The sequence below is a fragment of the Tachysurus vachellii genome, chromosome 16, assembly GCF_030014155.1.
Source record: "Tachysurus vachellii isolate PV-2020 chromosome 16, HZAU_Pvac_v1, whole genome shotgun sequence".
Lineage (NCBI taxonomy): Eukaryota > Metazoa > Chordata > Actinopteri > Siluriformes > Bagridae > Tachysurus > Tachysurus vachellii.
In genome coordinates, this window is record NC_083475.1 from 21,027,942 (window position 1) to 21,039,773 (window position 11,832).

Below are 11,832 nucleotides of genomic sequence, written 5' to 3' on the forward strand. Positions count from 1 at the left end.
TAATATATATATGTACACACACACATATATATATATGTATATAGTGACATCTGCTGGTCTGAGGCTGTAACTGCAGCTAAAGAATGTAACCAACACACCAACTGTGGATTCTTCTTTTTCTCTTCTGTTTTTTTTTTCTTCCCCCCCAAGAAAATTTATGACATAAAAAATTCCAAAACTTAATATTTGAATTAAACAAAACATATTAAATTATACTCTGTATTGTTGGTGGTTAGTATCCTTATTTTTCTGAGATTTAATTACACAGAATTTATGATAAATTCAATATTTTATAAAATGTCATAAAGCTGGGGCCCCCTGGTACCATCTAAGGGCCCCCAGTTTGAGAACCACTGGCCTAGACTGCTTGTTCTGAGCAGGTGTTGTCAGTGAACCGGCTGTAAAACTGTTGGCTAAGTTACAGACACTCATGAAAAACTGATGCTGATTATCTGGGAAACGTCTCTAACAGCAGTCAAAATGTCACGTTGGTTGTTGTGTTAAATCTTACCCAGATACAATAGTGCTATTTTCTGATTGGCTATTGTGTAGCCTCTTTTTTTGATTGGCTGATAAGTGTCAGGCTCTAATGCTAATCATGTGTTAAGGCCTTTGTTAGGAATCCAAATACAACAATGTTTAATATTACTACATATTTAAGAAATAAGTACAGAAAGGTTAGCCTGGAGTTTAACCCAGAGGACTAGGGGTACAAGTTGGGGTCACACTGGATGGGGTGCCAATACATCAATCCCACACACATTGTGTATGTGATAAATAAAATTTCTATTTAAAATGTAAATGTTTAATGGCTTCACAACACTGCCTCGATATTGTCATTGCTTTCAGTAATGGAATTTTTTAGAAGATTTTGTTGGTTAACATGGAAGCCAGAGAAAAACCAACCTGGAGAAGAACCACTGAGAGGAAACAGACCTGAAGGTGAACATGTCTTCTTTTATTGCGAGACACACACCGCTGAATGTCCTCAAATCATCTCAGCTTGGTTCATGGTTTTAAACTGTACTCTAGAGTCCTGTAGGACTTCATCCACGATGAAGTGCGGCTGCCAAGGACGCTGTAACAATGCTGATTTTCCAGCGATTAAATAAATCAGAGCAAATGTTCCTGAACAGAATGTTGCAGGGCTACATACTCACAGTACAGTATGTCACAGCACTGTGGATATTCCCTCACTGAGACCCATGATCTTAGCACAAACTGTTTTTAACTCAGAAGCTGTCTGTGCTCATATGGAACAGTATTAGTATTAGTAATAAAACCGCAACCTTTTATTTTGCAAATGAGACAAACAATGGACGGCTTCCTCGGCTTGTCCTTTGAGGAATCTGTGCCGTCTGAACCTTTAGAGCAGACGGAGAAACTCTCACCTTCAGACTCATGAACACAGCACTGGCACTGTTACTGTTCAGTTTACTGAGCATATAAAACACACCGATCGGCCAGAACATTAAAACCACTGACAGGTGAAGTGAACACTGATCATCTCCTTACAGTGCCACCTGATGAGGGCTGGGACGTATTAAGAAGCACGTGAACAGTCGTGTATCAAAGTTGATGTGTCGAAAGCAGGAAAATAGACAAACTTAAGGATTCGAGCAACTTTGACAAAATTGTGACGGAGATCCCAAAACCTGCTACGCTGAAAGTAATGTTCAGGAACGGCTTGAGGAACACAATCTCGAATAGATCCAGAGTCTGTAGGATGTGCTGGACAAACAAGTCTAATCCATGGAGGTCTGACCTCACAGCTTACAGGACTTAAAGGATCTGCTGCTAATGTCTAATGTCTATATTCCACAGCACACCTTCAGAGGTCTTGTAGAGTCCAGAATTCAGTGAGTCAGAGGTGTTTTGGTGGCATGAGGCATGACTGCACAATATTAGGTGGGTAGTTTTAACCTTGATGATGTTGTTAAACATCCAGAGAAGTTCAGTATGTTTCTAAGAATTTATAATATAATATTAGAATAGTATAAATATTACTGTCATAACAGCAGCATGCAGCAGAATCTGCTCTGGTAAATTCTCCAGCACATTTTCTGTAAACATCTCAAAAAACTGATAGAACATTTAGGAAAATGGGCCGCTGCAATAGAGGGATTAAAATACTCAATAATTATAATGACATCAATAATGCATAACGTGTTAATATGTTATTACATGGATCACTGTTCCATGTCCAGTGGGCTAATAAAAGAAACTAGAACGTACATTTCCTGAAGAAAATGTGAATGGTGCTTGCACATGAGGAAGTTCCCCTCGTTGTGCTGAGTGTTTTGATATGTCACATGTCCATGTTGTGCAAATTTTTATTTTCACGTGAAATCATGTGACGTCACGTGATGTCATCAGAATACCCGTGAGGAAGTTCCCCTCATTGTTCTGAGTGTTTTGATATGTCACATGTCCATGTTGTAAAAAGTTTTTTGATTTTGCATATTTTGGGGGCGGGGCTGCGGGACAACCGGAAGGCCAGTCGGTACACCAATATAAAACTTTGTTCAGAGTCTCACCCTAAAGGAGCTGGTCGAGTTTGGTGTAGTTAGTTCAAAAGCTTGCCGAGTTATAAACCTCCAAAATTTATAATGGGAGTCTATGGGAAAAAAGGCCACTTTGAGACCCGGTACTGGAAGTACCGGTACTCGGATCACTTAGAAAATGAGAGAGTCGATTTGACACGTTATTCATGGTCTAGGACAAAAGCTGCGGGACAAGTTACGTGCCGAAGTTTTGTCCGGAAGAGTATGCAGGATAGTAAGAATGTTGCTTTGCAAGCGCCATTAATAAGTAGTTTAAATTTATAAGTTATAGCACCCTCTAGTGTCTAGGTTAATGTTTAATATTGAAAAAATAATCATTCAATCATCACCAGATAATAGAAATACAACTTAGGAAACAACTTAATAACACAAAAATGATTTCAGAATATAATCAAACGCATATTTCTATTTTTTTAAACGTATTTTAGAGTCACGTGATTGATATATTGCTTTGGAAGTATTGTTGTGGAGGATTTCTAGTTACCTTTTTACTGAAGTCAAATCGGAGATCTCAATCATCTGCACTGTGACTATCATTTCCATAAAGATGTCTGAGACAGAAATTCTTCTGGAGGGAAAAAAAATCCCTTTGTTTAGGATCAAATGTCTGAAATATGTGAAGCAGAAAGAAACAGATGAAGCTCTTCAGCTCTTCTAACTCAGTAGAAATGTGTGACACTGGAATCTTCTGTGTGGTAAATAAAGATGAATGAAGCTGTTCTGCAGAGACCAGTCCATCCATCCATCCATCCATCCATCCATCCTTGTATAGTAGTGTTATTTATGTCTGTACCTTTGAGAGTCACAAACTGCTGGAACAAATTCCTTGTGTTTGTTAACACACTTGGCCAATAAACCTGATTCTGATTCTGATTCTGATTCTGATCCATCCATCATCCATCACCCCATCCATCCATCCATCCATCCATCCATCCATCCATCCATCACCCCATCCATCCATCACCCCATCCATCCATCCATCCATCCATCCATCCATCTATCTGTCTGCTCGTCACACTGTACTCACTCATTCCATCATGCAGCAGCTGCTCCAACCTCGAGCTCTTCTCACACACCTACTAAAGAGCTTCACACTCCGCCAGCAGTGATGGAGTTTTAATGATGATAAAAGGGACGGGATCAGATCAGAGCGGCCGTTCGCTCTCACACACCGGAGATGCTGTTCATCTCATCTGAGCTTGATAGTAAAATTGGTGTTTTATAGCTTTTTTGTTCCTGTCCCTTAATGTCATAGACACTGATACACTGATCCTGAAACTGATTACTGACACGATTAATCCTCTACGTGTTTATCCATTTAAATACTCTGGAGAACGTATATGAGTGTTTGGTTCTACTGCAGCAGTAAATGTGGTTGTGTGTTTTTAGTTGTGTGTTTATGACTATTTTATTTTCCACTTTATTTTTTTCTTCATCATCATCATCATCTCTGACTCTGACAAAGCACTGACACTGGAGACTCCTTCCATAAGAGATAAATAAACATTTCCTTACAGAAAACATCCCCAAATTCACAACACACACACACACACTCACTGAGCACTTTATTAGGAACACTACACTTATACTTGGTCAAGCATCACTTTGTTCTTCAGTAAGATGGTCTACAAGTTCAGAAGATCAGATCAGGTCGAGTTCCACTCCTGTCAGCCAAGAACAGGAATCTGAGTCTAAAGTGGACACAAGATCACAGGACGTAGATAAAGATGGTAAAAAAAAAACTTGGTCTTTTTTCTTCCTCACTTGACTTCCTGGATCTGGAGGAGAACAGGTCTTTGATGGGAAGCAGGAGCCCTTCAACTCTTCAGCTGACAATACGGTGCAGTCTGTTCAGCTCATTAGTGGTTGAGGAGGTGAGGACAGAGTCGAAGCTCCAAAGCTGAGAGCCGGATAATGAACGTTGAACATCAGGTCTGATTATTGAAGTGTAAAGTCTGGCTTTGTGCTGCAGAATCTGTGAATATGATAATGAAGGTGTAACGAGAGCCTCGTAGTGCAGATCAGTGCAGATACAGTATGCAGACTTCTACACTTCCTACACCATCACTCCTACACAGATTTTATAAACACTACAAACAAAAGGAAAGAGAGGAGGATTTCAGTTCATGGAGCCAGGAACAACTTCATGGACAAATACAGAAGCTTTGTGTTTCCTGAACGAGTCCTGAATCCTTCTCTCCTCACAGCAGAAGTCTTTATGGTTTCCTATCAGTTCTGTTAAACGAGACAGTTTTCCCATGAGTCTCTCACTTCAGTGTTTCATTTTATATTCACTTTCTCCCCCTGTGAGCTCGTCATGCTCATCGTGTGTGTAAGACGTCCTGCTAACACTTAACGAGCTCGCTAGTGGATCAGCCCTCAAACCACCTCCTAGGAAATGAACGATATTTAATAAAAATCTTCTGCGTTCATCTTGATTTGGGTTTTTCTCAGCCATCACAGATCACTGACTGTGATTAAATATTTAATACAGAAGCTGAGGATTCACTCCCACTTCTCAAACCTTCCATTTAGCCGAATACACGTCTTTAAGGTGCGTAAACACTCCGCTAATGCACCGGATTAGCGCTTCATCATCAACTCAACTCCACATCAGTGTTAAACACAGCAGCGTTGGAGTCACGTCACATTCGTCTGAAGACGTGTTTAAACTCACAGAGACGTGTTTACACATCAGATCAGATCCTAAATGAGATGCTGGACATCAGCAGGTTTACTACATGACAGAAAAGTTCTGAGTTTTATCACATGGAAGAGGATGATAATAACATTGTTGTTCTCCTCCATAGACACCGGATACTCTGGATTCTTTACTGAACAATGTGAAAGAGAAAATAAATCATTATAATGCTGAGTATAAAAAACAATAAAAAAAACAACTGAATTTAAAATTAATTATGATTACATTTAAAAAACTCAATACAATTTTAATCTCTTTATTGCTGTCATGACCTCAGCCAAAGTTTTGTCATCTTTTCATTGTTTTAATTTCATTACTTTGATTTGTATTCGTTTTTATTCTTCTAACAACAACAATAACAATAATAATAATAATAATAATAATAATAATAATAATAATAATAATAATAATAATAAATTTTCAGGTATGTCATTTCTTTTGACATTTGAGGGTGTTTTTTTTTTTTTTTTTTTTTAATGTTTTTACAAAATTAATTTTTCTTACATTATTCTTTTACATTATTCATTTATTTTCACAATTGCTTCCTTTCCTTGGGTCAGTTAGATTAACAAACGATTCTTTTATATGATTCATTTATATTCACAAGCAATTCTTTTAAACGATTCATTTATATTTAAATGCCGTTTTATTTACAGGATTCATTTACATGTGATTCTTTCATATGACACATATTTTCACAATTGCTTCTTTTCTATGAGTCATTTAGATTCACATACACGTCTTTTACAGTATTCATGTATATACTCACAGGTTTTTCTCTTACATAAATCTTTTATATTCACATGTGATTCTTTTACATGATTCATTTATATACATATGCAGTTATTTTATGTGTGTGTGTGTGTGTGTGTGTGTGTGTGAGAGAGAGGGAGAGAGAGAGAGAAAGTGTGTTTTGCTGAGATTAAGAGAAAAGCAGCACATTTATATTCAGCACACACACACACACATGCACACACACACACACTCACACACACACAAATACACAAACACACACACAGCTGCAGCAGCTCATGTGCTATTTAAATGGAGTTTTATTATAAGCCCTGAAGTAAAACACAGAAGAAGAAAAGAACGAAACTGGAACAGTGTGAATCTGTGACTTTCTGTCGATGAGAAATGAGGAACAAAATGAATAAAACACACAGAAAAATCCGCTTCATATCAAATAGACAGGTTTTTATTAAGAGAATAAACTTCAGTAAAACAGACATTAAATATGTTTCTAATAAAAAAGTTCAGATTCATACTTTATTTATTTTGTTGTCTTTCTGAGCTTCAGGACATCTGATACACACACACACACACACACACAGATACACACACACACACACACACACACACACACACACACACACACACACAGATGAATCTGAGGTTTCTGCTGTATCCTGTTACAACTGTCCTAGAGAATAAATCAACACCTTCTGACCAATCAGAATCCAGAGTTCAGCAGCTCTGTGTCCCAAATAAAAGTGTGACCTTAGAGACGTTCCATCACTTCAGACCGGTCCAACAGGCCACGCCCCCTCACTCCATATCTCCTGCAGTGTTATTACATCATCAGCTTTATGACTTTCACTGCACAACTTTTTGATCCGTCGAATCCTGTTCAAAAAGCAGAGAGGGCGAGATCTCCAGTGTCTGATTGCTTTCATTGATTTTTATTTGTATGGTTGTGTCAGAGTCGAGATCAACACAAACTCCATCTTCTCACCAGGCCTGATATGTGACTGAGAGAAACTTCAGCTGCTTTAATATCACCACTTTCAGACCCTCAGACGCTCGGCTGTCTGCTTTTCTGCTGAAATGCTGAACGCTCTGCACAATTTCTCTACAACATCACACAACAAAGTCCATCTGAGACAAAGATTCCCCAAAGTCTCAGTCTGAGATGCTGCAGCTTCATATCAGGGTCCCTGAGGGAACAGGAAAACCTTTTATTTTATCCACCATGGCTAGCTAACTGTTAGCCTTTTGTAGCATTCTTGTATTGCTAACATTTAGCCATTTGTAGTGCTGTTTTATTGCTAACCTTTAGCTCTTTGTAGCGCTGTTTTATTGCTAACCTTTTAGCTCTTTGTAGCATTGTTTTTTTTGCTAACATTTAGCCTTTTGTAGATTGTTTTATTTCCATACAGATGTGTTATCTAACATTGTTTATTTCTTTCAGCTGTGTTAGTTAACATTAGCCTTTTGTAGTATTGTTTTATTACTAACATTTACTTTTTTGTAGCGTTTTTCTTTTCAATTGCTAACTTTTAGCTGTAGCTTTTAGCTGTGATTTATTTTCTTCGGCAGTGCTAGCTAACATTCTGCCATGTGTAGCGTTGTAGGACTAGAAGTAATAGTGGATCTGACTAGCCAGATCCAGGCTTTTGGATGAACCTGGCTAGTCAGATCCACTATGTGACCTTAGAGACGTTCTATAGTCATATCAGACTGCATCGTCCACTGTAGGTTCTGCTAATCCTGTAGATTCTGCTAATCCTAACCCTAACCCTAACCCAGTAATCTGATGTCAGGAACACGAGAGGTTTAACCCTCCTGACAATTTCTGACCAGTTTCTTCTGACCAGTGTCAGAGAAAAAACATAAACATAAACATGTTATGCTAACATGAGCCAGCTAGCTAGTGTTGCAACCAAAATACCTGACAGAATGAAAGAACTACAAAAATACAAAACAACACCAGACAAACTAAACAGGCACTGACACACAACAGGTGAACACAGTCAGGTAACGGACCAGGGGCGGAGACCAGAACAGAAAACGGAAGAAACGTGTGGTGCTGGTTGCTATGGGAACCAGCGTGCGATAGCAAGAACACATGACAAAATTTGGAGCGATTTTCTGCTCTTGAGTTTAGTTGATTTTATTCAGTAAAATGATTGTGAGGGTGTTAGAGGAAGTGTTTATCTGCTTTTAGTCTCCAGCTTTGACTCGCTGCTAATCTTCACTTCCAGCTCCGCAGCTCTTCCGTTCATCAGCGTAACCTTTAACTCAATCGCTCATATCGCATGTATTAATGGATTTCACTCTTGTTTGTACTTCACGCCTCTAGATGTTTTCTATCTGTAATGTTTTTGTGTCGTTTCTCTGAGAGGAAACTTCCTGTCAGTGTAAGAAAGGGAAAAAGATTGCTGAGTGTAAACAGCGTTAGCATCAACGTTCTGCCAGATGAGTTAGCAACATGACGCTAAGTTCATGGGATCGTTCTACAATCAGAAGCTAACTAGGTACATTCATTAAATGCTAATCTGTGTGAAGGTTGTAGGTTGATTTTTGTTCCATGATTCACTCTCAGAACAGATTAGCACAGTGAGCTAACTGAACTGGCTGTGTTCCCTCAGCGGAAGCACCAGCCATCTCCATTACATCAGTCCAAGCTTTAATGTTCTTTATGATGTCTATTAGTCATAATGAGGACATAATGAATGTTGTTTTACTTTGTTAGTGTGAACTCAGGGTGAGGAGATATTGACTTTAGACCTGATAGATGTTCTTATGTTCTCCTTTTTAAATATTCATACATCATGCTGAAGCTGGGAGAGAGGATAAAGGTGACTGAAGGTTGATGATGATGATGATGATGATGATGATGATGTTGAGCATGGAGATGTTAGTGAGTTGATGATGAGGACGATGATAATGATAGTGGTGGTGATGGTGGTGGAGATGAAGACAATGAAAATGATGGTTATGAGGTTGATGATGATGGATGAAGCTGAAGATGAAGGTGGTGATAATGATGATGATGATTGATGGTACTGATGATGATGGTTATGAGGATTTATGATAATAATGATGAGCAATGATGACAATGAGCATTGATATTGATAGTTGATGATATTTATGATGATGATGATGATGATGAGGAGGAGGATGATTGATGATATTGATGATGATGATGATGAGCATTAATGACATGGATAATTGACATTGATGAGGAGTAGGATTGACGATATTGATAACGATGGGCATTAATAATTGATGACATTGATGATGATATTCATGATGAGGTTAATGAGGATTGATGATATTCATTCATTCATTCATTCATTCATTTTCTACCGCTTATCCGAACTACCTCGGGTCACGGGGAGCCTGTGCCTATCTCAGGCGTCATCAGGCATCAAGGCAGGATACACCCTGGATGGAGTGCCAACCCATCACAGGGCACACACACACTCTCATTCACTCACACAATCACACACTACGGACAATTTTCCAGAGATGCCAATCAACCTACCATGCATGTCTTTGGACCGGGGGAGGAAACCGGAGTACCCGGAGGAAACCCCCGAGGCACGGGGAGAACATGCAAACTCCACACACACAAGGCGGAGACGGGAATCGAACCACCAACCCTGGAGGTGTGAGGCAAACGTGCTAACCACTAAGCCACCGTGCCCCCCTTGATGATATTGATTTTGATCATATTAATGATGATAATGATACTGAAGATGATGAAGATTCAGATCCCAGAGACGTTCAGCACTGAATTGTCCTCAAACGTTTATCGTGTGTTTCTTATCTCCAGTCTCTAGCAGCCTCTCTCAGACAGATCACAGTAACACTGAGGGATGAACAAGTTCCTCATCATAAAAACCTGATCTCCAGAAACACCACAGAATCATGTGAGAGTGCAGCAGAGCTTTAACGTTTACCAGCTGTAGATTTCAAACTTACTCACATGAAGATCCGCATTTATTAAAATATAGCAGTGACAAAATGATGAATCTGTTCAGAGACCAACATCAATCACTGAATCATCCCTCAGAAGTCTCAATGTAAATCATCACCAAACAGCCATCCATCACTGTGTGTGTGTGTGTGTGTGTGTGTGTGTGTGTGTGTGTGTGTGTGTGTGTGAGATTCTCTTTCTTCTGAAGAGACATGAATTTTAAGGACACACATTTTAAGTGTGAGGAAGAAAAGAAATTTCCGTCACCTCAGATTCAGGTCAAAGTGCATCAAAGCCTTTTATTAAATCATTTCCAAACATCAATTCCTCAACACACACACACACACACACACACAGAAGTGCATCAGTAAGCAGTTACTCCCTCACCAGCCTCTCTCTCTCTCTCTCTCTCTCTCTCTCTCTCTCTTTCTCTGTTAATAAAAAAAACCCTTTCCATTTAATCCTGAATCTAATCCATTCCTCATGATGTTGTTTATTTGTTTATGTTTTTGTTTATTTTCTGTCTGATCTCTAATGGCTACACGAAGGTAAAAGTGCATCACTGTCCAATCACACGTACTAAAGCTGGTGTCCGATCTCACTGATGATCCGACAAAAGATTTAATGTCTGTGCAGAAACCAATATCACACATCTGACATTAATAATGGATGAAGATCATGGCTGTGTGTGTGTGTTTGTGTGTGTGTATGTGTGTGTGTGTGTGAGTGTGTGTGTGAAAGGGAAACCTGCTGATGTGACGAGAATCTGGGTTCCAGTAAAGTCACCTTCATCTTCACCAGGACAAAAATCCTTTTTTTTTTCCTCCAAAAGGTTCAACCAGACAAACTAGTCCCTCTCTCTCTCACTCACACACACACACACACACACACACACACACACACACACACACAGGAAGAGAAACAGGACGGTCAGTAATTTGTGTTTGTGAGAAATAGCTGTGTGAGTTGAGCAGTTATGAGGAGGAGGATTATGATTAAGTGCTCAGGAGCCATCATTCATCACCTCTTACACACACACACACACACACACACACACACACACACACACACACACGAATACTTCTGCTGTACACGTGTGTGTGTGTGTTTGTATGTGTGCGTGTGTGTGTGTGTGTGTGTGTGATGAGTCATATTGTCTTCACCTGAATAAGTGTCAGCTGTTTGACTCCACACACTTGGAGTCGAAATGCTGATGCGAGACTTTATGTTGAATTTTCAAATCTGATCTCTCATCTGTCTGATTTCATCACTTTATTACATGACTGCAAAGCAACAGCGGAGCTGATCAAGTACACTCTGTCCCTCAAACACACACACACACACACACACTCACACTCTCTCACAAAGGCATACACAAACACACAATCACACACACACACACACACACACACACACACACACACACACACACACACACACACACAGACACACACGCACACTCTCTCTCTCTCTCTCTCTCTGTAATGTACAGACTCACACACACTCTCTCTGTCTCTCTCTCAAACACACACATGCTCACTTGCAATCACACTCTCAAACACACACACACTCACAATCACACTCACACACAAACAAACACATACTCTGTCCCTCAAACACACACACTCTCGCGCTCTCTCACACAAACCAGGTTTAGATCGGTGTCTGGAGCAGCCTGGGACACTTCCGTTAGAAGCAGAATCTTTGTGTGTGTGTGTGTGTGTGTGTGTGTGTGTGTGTGTGTGTGTGTGTGTGTGTGTGCGCACCAGTGCAGGAAGACTTTTACAGCACGAGACTCCGGAGATGTTCTGCATGTGTGTGTGAGATTCCGGCACATGGATCTCTGTAGAGCGGAACATCCT